This window comes from Rousettus aegyptiacus, unplaced genomic scaffold (assembly GCF_014176215.1).
Source record: "Rousettus aegyptiacus isolate mRouAeg1 unplaced genomic scaffold, mRouAeg1.p scaffold_m13_p_3, whole genome shotgun sequence".
NCBI lineage: Eukaryota > Metazoa > Chordata > Mammalia > Chiroptera > Pteropodidae > Rousettus > Rousettus aegyptiacus.
This window is the reverse complement of record NW_023416306.1, coordinates 155245858-155260650: the sequence shown is the minus strand read 5'-3', so window position 1 is coordinate 155260650 and position 14793 is coordinate 155245858. Positions and strand designations below refer to the sequence as shown.

The 14793-nt window shown below is 38.0% G+C and overlaps 1 pseudogene; it reads left to right on the top strand.

The window, feature by feature from the left end:
* Positions 1 to 286: 286 nt before the first annotated feature.
* Positions 287 to 1159, top strand: LOC107516673 (annotated as a pseudogene).
* The last annotated feature ends 13634 nt before the right edge of the window (positions 1160 to 14793 follow it).

Sequence of the window (14793 nt, the reverse complement as noted above, 5' to 3'; positions counted from 1 at the left end):
GCGTTTATCTCAGGAATGCAAAGCTGGCTTAACATTCAAATACCAGTCAATGTAATTCATCATATTAACAAAAAAAGAAAAAAAGAAAAAAATACAATTACCTCAGCAGACTCAGAAAAATGATTAGAAAATGACTCATAACAAACACAATCAGTGCTCTTGTAAATTTAGGAAACAGCAACCCAAATGTGGAGCAGCCATGGCTGTCTTCCTCACTCCCCCAACCACCCCTACTGACACAGAATAATAAGCCGGGATCTACCATACCTATTGAATAACCATTAAATATTATACCAATGTAGAGAAACATGGAGAAGGTACCTATGGAGTTATGTGTGAAGGCAGACACAAAACTACAGGACAAGTGGTAGCCATGAAGAAAATCAGACTAGAAAGTAAAGAGAATGGGGTTCCTCTACTGCAATTCTGGAAATTTCTCTATTAAAAGAATTTTGTCATCTAAATATAGTCAGTCTTCGAGATGTGTTTATGTAGGATTCCAGGTTATATCTCATTTTTGGATTTCTGGCATCTCAAGAAATACTTAAATTCTATCCCTCCTGGTCAGTTCATGGATTCTTTGCTTGTTAAGAGTTATTTGTACCAAATTGTACAAGGGATTGTGTTCTGTCACTCTAGAAGAACTTTTCTCCGAGACTTAAAATTTCAAAATCTAGTGATAACAAAGAAACAATTAAACTGCCTCATTTGGGCCTTGTTTTTGGACCTCCTATTAGAGTATTTGCACACAAGAGGCAGTAGCATTCTGGTTCAGAGCTCCACAAGTACTGCTGGGGTCGGCTCATTACTCAACTCCAGTTGATATCTGGAGTATAGGCACCGTATCTGCAGAATTAGCAACTAATAAGCCACTTTTCCATGAGAATTCAAAAACTGATTACCTCTTCAGGATTTTCAAGCCTGTGGCACCCCTAACAATGAAGTGTGCCCAGAAGTGAAGTTTTACAGACCTATAAGAATATATTTCCCAAATGGGATCCAAGAAGCCTAGCACCCCGTGTCAAAAAACTTGGTGGAAAATGGTTTAGATTTGCATCCAAAAATGTTACTTCATGATCCCACCAAACAAATTTCTTGCAAAATGGCACTAAGCCATCCATACTTTAATTATCCGGATAATCAGATTAAGAAGATGTAGCTTTCTGACAAAAAGTTTACACATGTTGTATCAAGAACAGATAGTAATATTTTTACCGTTAACCCTATTTTCGTCCTGTGTATTTTTTTCTTTGTTGTAAAATTTAACCTCTACTTCATCCTCTGATTTCAAAAGTGTAACTTAAACATGTAAATATTCTTCTATATTAATGTAAATATAGTAATTCTGGGGTATGTGTAGGTCTCACTGTAACAACTATTTGTTACTGTAATAAAACTATAAATCTAGTATACATGACAGGAATTGGGAAAAACTGAATGCTTTACCCGTAAGGCAAGAATATCTGTTCTCACCATGTTATTCAGCATTATACTGAAAGTGTTAGCCAGTTTAATAAAGAAGTAGAATTTTAAAAAGGCATCTAGATTTGAAAAGAAGTAAAACTGTCACAGATGACATGATTGCTTATATAGAAAATCCTAAGATATCTGAAAACAGCTGATTTTAGCAAGGACATAGGATACAAGGTCTACATAAAAAATAGAATTTCTATATGCTAGAAGCAAAGAATTGGAAATCAAAGTAAAATAGAAACCATTACTTTTAAAAAATAATACTGTATTAGTTCTCAATTGCTACACAACAAATTAGCAAACTAGCAGCATAAAACAATATTTATTATCTTACACAATTTCTGAGAGTTGGGAATCTGGAAGAAGCTTCACTGGGCGCTCCTTTGGTTCAAGATGTTTCAGGATATTTCAAGATGCTGGCCATGGCTGCTGTCATCTGAAGGCTTGATAGAAGCTGGAAGATCCAATTCCAAGATCACTCATTCACATCTTGCTGGTGGAGGCCTCAATTTCTAGTTTATGAAGGTCTTGGTTATGCACCAACACTGGACCTTCCCACAGAGCTGTATTCCATGTTTTCCAGAGCAAGCAATGCAAAAGAAAGCAAAGAAGAAGCCATGATGTCTTTTACTATCTACTCTTCATTGGAATGATGGAAGTGGCGTTCCATCATTACTGTCATATTTTGTTCATCACACAGACCAACTCTGGTACAATATGTGTAGGGGGGAGGGAGCAGTAATTATACAAAGGCAAATAATATCATAAGGGAAGCCTTGCTGGGAGCCAGTTTGGAGGCTGGCTACCACAAATACCATTCACAAAAGCATTGAAAGACATAAAACACTTGTGGACAAATTTAGCAAACTACATGCTAAATCTCTACAGTGAAAATGACAGAATAATCACTGAAAAAACTAAAGAAGACCTAAATTAAAAAAAAAGATGTATACGACATTTATGGATTGGAAGGCTCTGTATTATTAAGATACAGGTATTCAGTGTAATCTCAATCTTAATGCCATCAGGTTTTTTTCCTGACAGACATTGACAAATAGATAATAAAATTTATATGTAAATGTTAAAGACTTAAAATAGCTAAAAATCTTTGAAAAAGAAGAACAAAATTGGAGGATTTAGAGTACCTCCTACACTATATCCTAATAGTGTAATAACTACACTATTTTAAGATAGCATAAAGCTACAATAATAAAGACAGTGTGCTATTACCATAAGATAAACATAGAGATCAATGGAACAGAATAAAGAGTCCAGAAATAGACTCACTCATATATGGTCAATTAAGTTTTGACAAAAATACCAAAGTAATCCAAAATGAGAAGGATTTTCAACAAATGGTTGCCAAGACAATTGAATATTCCAGGAAGAAAATAAACCTTGAACATCGCCTTACATTATAAAAAAAAATTAACTTAAAATTTATCATTGGCTTAATTTGTAAATGCTAAACTAAAAATTTCCAGATGAAAACACAGGAGAAAAATGTTGAGTTTAGTATAGGCAAAGAATCTCTAGACAATACACAAAGAGTATGTACTCCAGAAGGAAAAAAATATTGATAAATTTGACTATATTGAAATTTAAATCACTATTCTTTGAAAGACAGCACTAAAAGAAAAAGCAAGCCATCAAAAATATATACAATACATATATCCAACAAAATACTTATAACTGGAATATACAAGGAATTCTTATAGCTCAATTATAAGATACAAATTCCATTAAAAATAGGAAAAATTGTGAAGACACTAAACAAAAATAAATATAAATTTCAAATATGCAAATGAAAATATGCTCAACATCAATGTCATTGGGGAGATTGAAATTAAAAACACGAGATACTACTACCACCCACTAAAATAGCTAAAATTAAAAAATAAAAATTACCAAGTATGGGCAAGAATGTGGAACAACTGAAAATGTCATACTTTGCTGATAGAAATGCAAAATAGAGGACTTTAAAAATTTTTACCAACTTCTTACAAAGTTAAATGTTTACTTATTATATGACCCGGCAATCCCCTAGGTATTTACACAAAATGAAAACATGTCTGCACAAAGACTTGTTGCAAATATTCACGACTTTTTCATGACAACTTCTTTTTCTTAACTCAAAGCTAGAGACAATCCATAAGTCCATCAAAAAGTGAACGGGAGTCTTTAAGATTATTGAATGACAGATCTTGGGAGGAAGATGGTGGACTAGGTAACAGCAGGGTTCATCTCCTCCCAGGTCCACATTGAAATTACAACCAAATTATAAAATAATCACTTGGAGAATCACCTGAAGCCCAGCTGACTGTAACACTTACATCTCATGATATAAAGGAACCACATCAAAGCTGACGGGAGAGGCAAAGTCACGAATCCAGCTGGACCCGCACCGGCGGGAGAGAGGACCACTGGGAGAAAGAGTGAGGCTGCGGAGGCTCTCCTGAAGGAGAGGGGGATCCTGGTCTTATTTGGGGGTTCCCTAGCCCAGGGTCCCAGCCCAGAGAAGAGGAAAATCCAATAACTCTGACTGTAAAAACCAGAGGGGATCCCCGCCACGTGGGTGAGATGGAAAGAGACTGAAACTCTAGATGCCCCTTTGAAGGGCCCAGCACAGGCTTTCCGACCTGCGGACACTCACCAGGACACCTGCAGTGGGTCAGAGGCTCGCACAGGATCCATACCGAGAAAGTCTGCATCACCTGGTGGCAGAATGAGGGCTGGAAGGACAGCCGCCCTCATGCCTTAGTCCAGCCCCTCACCAGGCAATCTACAGACAGCTCCAGCTTGACTGTGCAGACCCCTCCCACAGGGCCTGAGGGGATCAGCCCGGTTTTGTTGCTGGATAGCTACCACGCCCAGCTCAGCATTCACAGCTGGTGGTCAGTGCTGTGAGCAGCATTTCCGAGATAGAGTCAGGCAGATCACTGCTGCCTACGCAAACTTGGGCGGATCTCAGGGATCTGTGGGCCAGTCCCAGACAGCAGCTCATCTTGCTGTGATCTAGGACTTCTGAGGGAATGCGGGAATTGTTACCAAAGTTGCAACAAGACTAAAGCTGTGATGATTTAACTGCCATTGTCTCTCTGAGACCCCACCTCACCCTACCCGCAAACTGGCCCACTGACAGTGAACTGCCACGGCCATCCCCTCCACCCCAGATCTCCCAATCCACATGGGCAACAAACTTTGGCTGGCACAAGGTGGACGGGCACTGCATGGAAATCAATGGCAGGCAAACCTCTGCTTCCTGCAACAGTTGTGATAGTGTGTCCTGGGAGCGCAGGGTTCTGCGGGACCACCCGAGAGGGCAGCTGCTCTCACTGTGATCTGTGACTACAGAAGTTGCAGCAAAACTGAGGTTGTGTTGGCCTGACGGTCCTTGTCACCCTGAGATCCTGCTTCACCCATGCTACAAAGTACCTGAGGCCCATTGACAGGCAGCCTTTCCCCTCCCCTGCTTGGCTCTGGGGTTGTGCAGTCTGCGCAGGCAACAGACCTTGGCTAGAGCAGTGAGCGCATTTCAGGGAAAACAGTTGTGGGCAGACCACTGCTGCCTGTATGAGCTGCAATATTTCTTGAGAGGATTGCCGGGACCTGTACTGGCCTGACAGCCCTTGACTCCCTGAGCTCCTGCCGCATCCAGTACACAAACTGCCTGCTGCATGTTGATAGGCAGCTGCCCCTGTCCTGGGGTGATGCATTCAGGCCCAAGGTGGGCAGCAGCTGACCTTGCTACGATTAGAAACTTGTACAGGAGCCCCAGAGACAGTGTTGGCATGTAAAGTGACACTGCAGTGGCAGGGGGAAATGTGTTCAATAGATCCAGGAGACTCCCGGGGTCCCTGCACCACAAAACATGCAGATCACCCAGAGGCTCTTCCAGTTTCAGAGACTTACAGGCAACTGACAGGCAGTGTCAAACCTAGAGGAGCACTGGTCCCTCTGCTGAACTGCTCTAGGTCAGGGATGGGTGAATAACCGAGAGCTGCCAACATCATTGTCTCTTCCACTTACCTATAGCTCCAGCATAGGCAACAATCATCTGCAGATCCCTTTATATTTCCCACCGGGTAGCCCTGAGGAATCAAAAGTAGTGGCTGACCTTGGCCTATGGGGGAGGCCCTCCCAAGGGGTCACAAAACCAACACATCCAGAGGCTGACACCAGGCCACAACAGAGCACTCCTGACTAGTCTCATTAGCAGTACACACAAAAGGCGGCTGCAACAAGTACACAAGCCTGCTAGGGCAAATCCCACCCAGTGGAATCAGCCCCTACACAGCAACTCTTACCCTGTGGGTGCAGCCAAGTCCCACAACCTGAGTGTTAGTCACATCCACTGATGGACTAACAACAATAAAGGATTAGAGACAACAGAAGATCACACACAACTCACACAAAGATCACGTCCAGAGCCCGCAGCATAGGGCATTAGGGAAAGTGAGCCACTGGGCCAAGCAGGACCTTTCACATTAGGTCATCTGGCCAAGGCTGAGAGACGAAACAAATATTCTTGACACATAGAAATGAACACAGAGAGGCTAATAAAATGAGAAAACAAAGAAACACACCACAAATGAGATAACAGGAGAAAACTCCAGAAAATAGGCTAAATGAAATGGAGGCAAGCAACTTATCAGAGAGAGTTCAAAATGATGGTTATAAGGATGCTCAATGAACTTATAAGGAAAATGGATGAGCACAATGAGAACAACAAAGAGATAGTAAGCAGTAAAAAAAAAAAAAAAAAAAAAAAGGACATAGAAACCACAAAAAAGAACCAGACAGAAATGAAGAATACAGAAACTGAAATAAGAATACACTAGAAGGATTCAACGAGTAGCCTGGATGAAGCAGAAAATCGAATTAGCAAATTGGAAGACAAGGTAGCAGAATACATCCAATCAGAACAACAAAAAGAAAAAAGAATTTTAAAAAATTAAGATAGTTTAAGAGACCTCTGGGACAACATGAAGTGTAACAATATTTGGATCATAGAAGTACCTGAAGGGGAAGAGAGAGAACAAGGAATTGAGAATCTATTTGAAGAAATAATGACAGAAAACTTCCCTAACCTGGCAAGGGAATTAGACATACAAGTTCAGGAAGCACAAAGAGTCCCAACAAGAGGAATTCAAACAGACCTACACCAAGACACCTGATAATTAAAATGCCAAAGGTCAAAGACAAAGAGAGAATCTTAAAAGCAGCAAAAGAAAGGCAGCAAGTTACTTACAAGGGTACCTCCATAAGAATGTCTGCTGATTTTTCAATGAAAAACTTTGCAGGCCAGAAGGGACTGGCAAGAAATATTCAAAATTATGAAAAACAAGAACATGAATACAACTACAAATACTCTACCCAGCAAGGCTTTCAGTTAAAATGGAAGGTGAGATAAAAAGCTTCCCAGACAGGAAAAATCTTAAGGAATTCATCACCAAAAAGCCAGTATCACGAGAAATGTAAAAAGGACTTCTGTAAAAAGAGAAGAGGTAAAAAAAGAACATAGAAATAACAAATACAAATAATAAAAGGACAGTAACTATGTTCCTATCAGTAATCACTTTAAATGCAAACGGATTAAATGCTCAAATCAAAAGACATAGAGTAGCTGAATGAATAAGAAAACAAGACCCATGCATATGCTGTCCACAGGAGATACACTTCAGATCAAATGACACTCACAGACTGAAAGTAAAAGGATGGAAAAAGATATTTCACACAACCAGAAATTTTTAAAAAGCCAGGGTAGCTATACTCATATCAGATAAAATCGACTTTAAAACAAAGGCTATAATGAGACAAAAAAGGCCATTACATAACGATAAAGAGATTGATAAATCAAGACAACATAACCCTAGTAAACATATGCGCACCCAACATAGGATCACCTACATATGTAAAGCAATTATTGATTGACATAAAAGGAGAGATCAATAGTAATACACTCATAGGAGTGGATTTTAACACCCCATTGATGCCAATGGATAGATCTTCCAGGCAAAGAATCAAGGAAACAGTGGGCCTAAAAGAAACGCTAGATCAGATGGATTTAATAGATACTTTCAGAGCATTTTATCTCAAAGCAGCAAATACACATTCTTCTCAAGTGCACATGGAACACTTTCTAGGATAGACCACATGTTAGGACACAAAACAAGTCTCAATAAATTTAAGATTTAAATCATATCAACTGTCTTCTCTGATCACAACAGTATGAAACTAGAAATCAACTACAAGAAAAAAACTGGAAAATATACAAACACGTGGAGGCTAAATAACATGCTACTAAACAATGAATGGGTTATTAATGAGATCAAGGAAGAAATCAAAAGATACCTAGAGACAAATGAAAATGAAAATGCAATGACTCAAAATCTATGGGACACAGTGAAAGCAGTCATAAGAGGTAAATTCATAGCAATACAGGCCTACCTCAAGAAACAAGAAAAAGCTCAAATAAACAATCTAACCTTACACTTAAATGAACTAGGAAAAGAACAGCAAACAAAGCCCAAAGTGAATAGAAGGAAGGAAATAATAAAGATCAGAATGGAAATAAATGAAATAGAGTCTAGAAAAATATAAAAGATTAATAAAACCAAGAGCTGGTTCTTTGAAAGGATAAACACAATTGGCAGGCCTTTAGCCAGATTCATCAAAGAAAAAAAAAGAGAGAACTCAAAAAATAAATAAAATTCGAAATGAAAGAAGAAAAATAACTATGGACTCCACAGAAATACAAAGGATTATAAGAAAATACTACAAGCTATATATGCTAAGAAATTGGACAATCTGGAAGAAATGGACATATTCCTAGAAACATATAATCTCCCATGACTGAGTCAAGAAGAAACAGGAAATATGAACCGACCCATTACCACCACTGAAATAGAATCAGTAGTCAAAAACCTCCCAAAAAACAAAAGTCCTAGACCAGATGGCTTCATAGGCAAATTTCAAAAGAAGATTCAAAGAAGAATCATCACCTATTCTTCTCAAACTATTCCAAAAAATTCAAGAAGAGGAAAAGCTCCCTGATACCTTTTATGAGGCCACCATTACCTTGAGTCCAAAACCAGACAAAGACATTATTTAAAATAAGAAAAATAGAGGCCAATCTCTCTTATGAACATTGATGGAAAAATCCTCAACAAAATATTAGCAAACCAAATTCAGCAATACATTAGAAATATCATACACCATGATCAAGTTGGATTTATTCCTGGGATGCAAGGTTGGTACAATATCTGCAAATCAATTAATACGATACACCACATTAACAAATCAAAAGATAAAAACCATATGATCATATCAATAGATGTAGGGAAAACATTCAACAAAATCCAGCATCTATCTATGATAAAAACTCTCAACAAAGTAGGAATAGGGGAAACATACCTCAACATAATAAAGGCCATTTATGACAAACCTACAGCTAATATCATATTCAATCAGGAAAGGCTAAAAGCATTTTCCTTAAGATCAGGAACAAGACAAGGATGCCCACTTTCACCACTCCTGTTCAACATTGTATTGGAAGTCTTAGCCATAGCAATAAGACAAGAATGAAATAAAAGGAATCCGAACTGGAAAGGAAGAAGTAAAACTCTCGTTATTTGCCGATGACATAATACTATATAGAGAGAACCCTAAAGATTCCACCAAAAAAAAAAAACTGTTAGAACTGATAAATGGATTCAGTAAAGTAGCAGTTAACAAAATAAATATTCAAAAGTAGTCAGTGGTATTTTTACACACCAATGATGAACTTTCAGAAAGAGAAATTAAGAAAGCAATCCCATTTACAATTACATCAAAACCATAAAGTATTTGGAAATCAAATTAACCAAGGAGGTAAAAGACCTGTTCTCAGAAATTTATGTCACTAAAAAAAGAAATTGAAGAAGATACAAATAAATGGAAGCATATCCCATGCTCCTGGGTAGGAAGAATCAACATCATTAAAATGGCCATACTACCCAAAGCAATCTATAGATTCAATGCAATCTCTATCAAAATACCAAAGTATTTTTCATAAAACTAGAACAAATAATCTTAAAATTGATATAGAACCATAAAGACTCCAAATAGCCACAGAAATCCTGATAAAGAAGAATAAAGTTGGAGGTATTATACTACGTGATATCAAACTATACTACAAGTCTACAGTAATCAAAACAGCATGGTACTGGCATAAAAACAGATGCATTGATCAATGGAACAGAATAGAGAGCCCAGAAATAAATCCAGGCCTATACGCTCACTTACATATGACAAAGGAGGTAAGAATATACAATGAAAAAAGATAATCTCTTCCATAAATAGTGTTGGGAAAATTAGACAGATAAATGCAAAAAAAAAAAAAAAAACTGGACCACCTTCTTGCACCATAGACTCAAAATGGATTAAAGACTTAAATGTAAGACCCGAAACCGTAAAACTTCTAGAAGAAAACATAGACAGTAAACTCTCTGATATTGCTAACAGTAATTTCTTTACAGATATCTCTCCCCAGGCAACGGAAACAAAAGAAAAAATAAACAAATGGGACTGCATTAAACTAAAAAATTTTGTACAGCAAAGGAAACCATCAACAAAACAAAAAGACAACTGACTGGTTGGGAGAAGATATTCACTGATGATATATCTGATAAGAGGTTAATATCCAAAATATATAAAGAACCCATACAATTCAACAACAACAAAAAAAACACTCTAATTAAAAAATGGGCAGAAAATCTGAACAGATACTTCTCCAAAGAGGAACTACAGATGGCTAATAGACATATGAAAAGATGCTCAAGATTGCTAATCATCAGAGAAATGCAAATTAAAACTACAATAATGTATCACCTCATACCTGTCAGAATGGCTGTCATCAATAAATCAAAAAACCACAAATGTTGGCAAGGATGCAAAGAAAAGAGAACCCTCATACATTGTTGGTGGGATTGTAAATTGGTACAGCCGCTATGGAAAACAGTCTGGAGGTTTCTCAAAAAAATTAAAATGGATATACCTTTTGACCCAGCAATTGCACTTCTGGGTATTTATCCAATGAAAACCAAACAATAATTAGTAAAGATCCACACACCCCAAAATTCATGGCAGCACAATTTACAATAGCCAAGATATGAAAGCAACCTAAATGCCCGTCAACAGACAATAGGATAAAGAAGTTATGGTTCATATATTCAATGGAATATTACTCAGCCATTAAAAAAATGAAATCTTACCATCTACAACAACAAGGATGGACCTAGAGGCTTCATGCTGAATGGAATAAGTCAGACAGAGAAAGATAAATACCATATGATTTCACTTATATAAGGAATCTAAGGAACAAAAAGAACAAACTAATCAAAAACAGACTCATAAATATAGTGGAAAATTTGGTGATAGCCAGAGGGGAGAGGTGTTGGGGGCTGGGAGAATGGGGTGAAGGGTTAAAGAAGTACAAATTAGTAATTAATAGATGGTCACAGGGATGGAGAGCATGGCATGTAATTAACATTAATATAGTGGCTAGGTGGAAAACCAAGAGAGGATAAATTAGGGAGATTGTTTTATAAACAATATAAATATCTAACAATATAAATATCTAACCAATGTACTATGTACTTGAAACTAATTGTTTAAAAAAAAAAGTGAATGGGAAACACATCATGTTATATCCCTACAACAGAATACTACTCAGCAGTAAAAAGGAACAAACTCTTGATATAAAAAAATATATAACAGATAATTCTCAAAAAGATTTTGCAGAGCAAAATAAGCCAGACATAAAAAAGTACGTAGTGTTTGATTCCTTTTATAGAAACTCTAGAAAAAACAAACTTAATCTAAGGTGATATAAAGCAGAGCAGTGGTCGCCTGGAATAAGAGGAGAGGATTGACTGCAAAAGCCCAGTGGGGAACTCGACAGAAATGTCCTACATCTTGACTGTGGTGGTGATTTCAGTGTACACGGTCACTGCAACTCGCTAAACTGTACACTTAAAATGGGTGCATTTTATTATAAGTTATACCTTGATAAATTAAAACATTGTTAAAATTCATTTGCATATTAAAAAAAATAACCCAGCAGCTAGTACAAAAAGTTAGACATTGAAATTTAGTTCTCTTCTATAGCAAATGCCCAGACCTCTAAAAACCCCATTGCTCTACACAAAGGTGATTTTATATATCATTCAAAGATTGCCTATGTATATGCATGTATACTCCTCTATGGGTATGTATATATAGATATGGATGTAAACATGCACACACATGTACTTTGTTTACATGCAAGTAGACATCTTTCATATTATAGCAGAAGTTTTCAGTACCAAGCATCACATACTAACCAAATACCTCCTGTGCTGCTACAACTACCCTGGATAGTTCCTTCCTTGCACACTAACAAAGCCCCGCCTTGAGCACCGGGGCTTTCTTCGAAGTCACAGGAGCCTGCTCATTTCACAGGGAAAGGCGGCCAGAAGTAAGAAGCAGTTAAGCCCCTCAAACAACTTTGACCAATGTCCCAGCCTTCTTCCTTACCAACAAACAAAAAATTCTGGAAGACAGACATTCTGTGTGTTTTTCAAATGTCTGAACTTATTTGGGTTTCCCTTACCTATAGCGACAACTCAATAATATATCCTTTATTTGCATTTTCTGTCTCACTGTCTTCTCTCCCTCATTCATTTTTCCTGGGATCACTTCCCAACTACCCGAAGCCGAGTCCTTGTCTGAAGCTCTGCTTTCAAAGAAACCTAAACCAAGACATGCATAAACCTTGCATTTCACTTAATATATCTTTTAGGTTGTACCAAGATGGTTGTATCATCTTGTAGGTAGCCCATATGCTCTGCCATGTTGTACCTCATGGCGCTATATACTCCACTGTATGAATGTACCATAGTTTTCATAAGCATCCTCCCACCACCAGTAGATATTTATGTTGTTTATAGTCTCTTGCTATTGCATATGATTTTTTAAAAAATATGTTTATAACACATCTTTGCAAGATAAATGTCTAGGGATGGAATGGATAAGGCTAAGGGTAGCTACAGGGATCTTTAAATAGGAAACATCCGTGATAGAATTCAACTATAAAATCTTACCTTATCATTCACAAATCTAGTGTGTAACGATGCACAATTATCCCTATCAGAGTTGATGCAAGACTATAACCCTATATCCTAAGGCTCCTTCTGCTCAACTCTCTAGTCCCCTTTTCTGTGTGATGAACTGACCATCTTGCTGTGAACTTAAATGCAATCAGGAGGAGGGCCTGAAACAGAGAAAGAACAAAAGCTAAAACACAAAGGAATGAAAACAGATGCAGAATATATATAGATAACCACTCACTGATTACCAGAAAATTCGGAAAATGATGCTCTTATGTACAGAAGGAGTGACGAGCACTAAACTAGGAATCAGGAGGCCTAAGTCCTGTGTTCTCTCAACCAAACCAAGTGCTGTCCTTGGATAAGGTGGCAGTCTTCCTCTGCCTCAATTTTCTCATTTGGAAAATGAAGTAGTAGCCTAAATGATTCTTTCTGAACCCTCCTCACTCTGATTATTGCAAATTTCTATGAGCCAGGCAGTCTGTAGAAAGGACTACCTTGTACTCAGATCAAGCAATGAATTGGCTCCTGGCTCCTATGGAAAGATTCCAAGGTGTCCACCCAGCCACCACCTATAAAAGACTCCTCTCTCAACCACGGGCAAATTCTAGAAGACTGTGCAAGAAGTCTCCCACTTTAAATCACAAAGACATGCAAATATCTCAAGACCAAATGCAAATAGCCCTGAGAACAGGGAATCCTTTTTCCTTGTGGCATTCTGAACAGAGGATTACGGAGCACACTTGGGAACAATGCTTAAACCCCAGGGCAGCTGGAGCTCAGAGTCGGGAGGACCTGAACTCAAATCCTGGTTCCTCCATACATTAGCTCTATGACCTTGCCTTGTTCTTCTCTTGAAATGAGGCAAATAAAGCCGCTCTGTGGGGCTGTGAGAACTAGAAGACATGTGAAATAGTGAACTTGTATTTCATGCTGAGGTTTAGCTTCTGAAGTTGTGGTAAGAAAGTCGGCTATAGCCCAAATGAAGTAGTTGATGTACATTTGGGAGTCATGCTAACCTTTGTTATACACACACACACACACACACACATACACAAATGTACACTGTTTAAAGAGCTATATACTTGCTATAGACTGCATATTTGTGCGCCCCCAAAATTCTTATATTAAATCCTAATCCCCAATGTGACGGTATAAGAGGTGGAGCCTTTGAGAAGTGATTAAAATCATGAGGGTAGAGCTCTCATTAATCGAAACTAGTGCCCTTATAAAAGAGACCCCCAGAGAGCTCCCTAGCCCAGCTGCCACGCATGTGAGGACGAGTAAGAAGACAGCCAGCTCTGAACCAGGAAGCAGTTGCTCACCAGACTCCAAATCTACTGGTCCCTTGATCGTGGATTCCTCAGCCTCCAGAACTGTGAGAAATAAATTTTGCTTATAAACCAGCTAGTCTATTATCATAGCAGCCTGAACAGACTAAGACATTGTTAATGCTGTATACCAATCTCTCATCATTTATTTAACTATTCTGTTTCTCTGAATATTTAGGGTATTTCTAATGCTTTACTTTCACAAATAGTAAGTCAATGAATACCTCTATATACATCTTTAATAGCATCACTTAACAGGTCCTAACTAGATGTCGGACAACCAAGACTTTTTGGGAGATGGGGACAAGATAATAATTATGCAAGATACAAGTGAACCCTAAATTCATCCCAAAGGTATTTGCTGAGCTTCTAGGTGCTGGTACTATACAGGCACACTCATAGCACCTCAAATGGGTACAGGCTGCCTCTTTTTATACAATGGATGTGGTTTTGTCGTGTAAATTGAATTCTTATGAAATGAGAGAGAAGAGACAAAAGCTGAAGTTTAGAAAAAACATAGGTCAAAAACATGAATAAAGAATAGTAATAACTACATTCTTATCAACATGTACCTCAAATGGAAAAGAATTAAGTGCCCCAACCAAAAGATAGAGTGGCTGAATGGATAAGAAGACAAGACCCCTACATATGCTGCCTACAAGAGACTCACTTCAGGTTAAAAGACACACACAGACTAAAAGGAAGGGGATGGAAGAAGATATTGTATGATGGACCTATAGGGTATTGTGCTGAATGAAATGAGTCAGATAGATAAAGACGAATATCACATGACTTCACATACACATGGAATCTAAAAAACAAAATCAACAACAACAAAATCAGAAATAAACTCAAAGGTA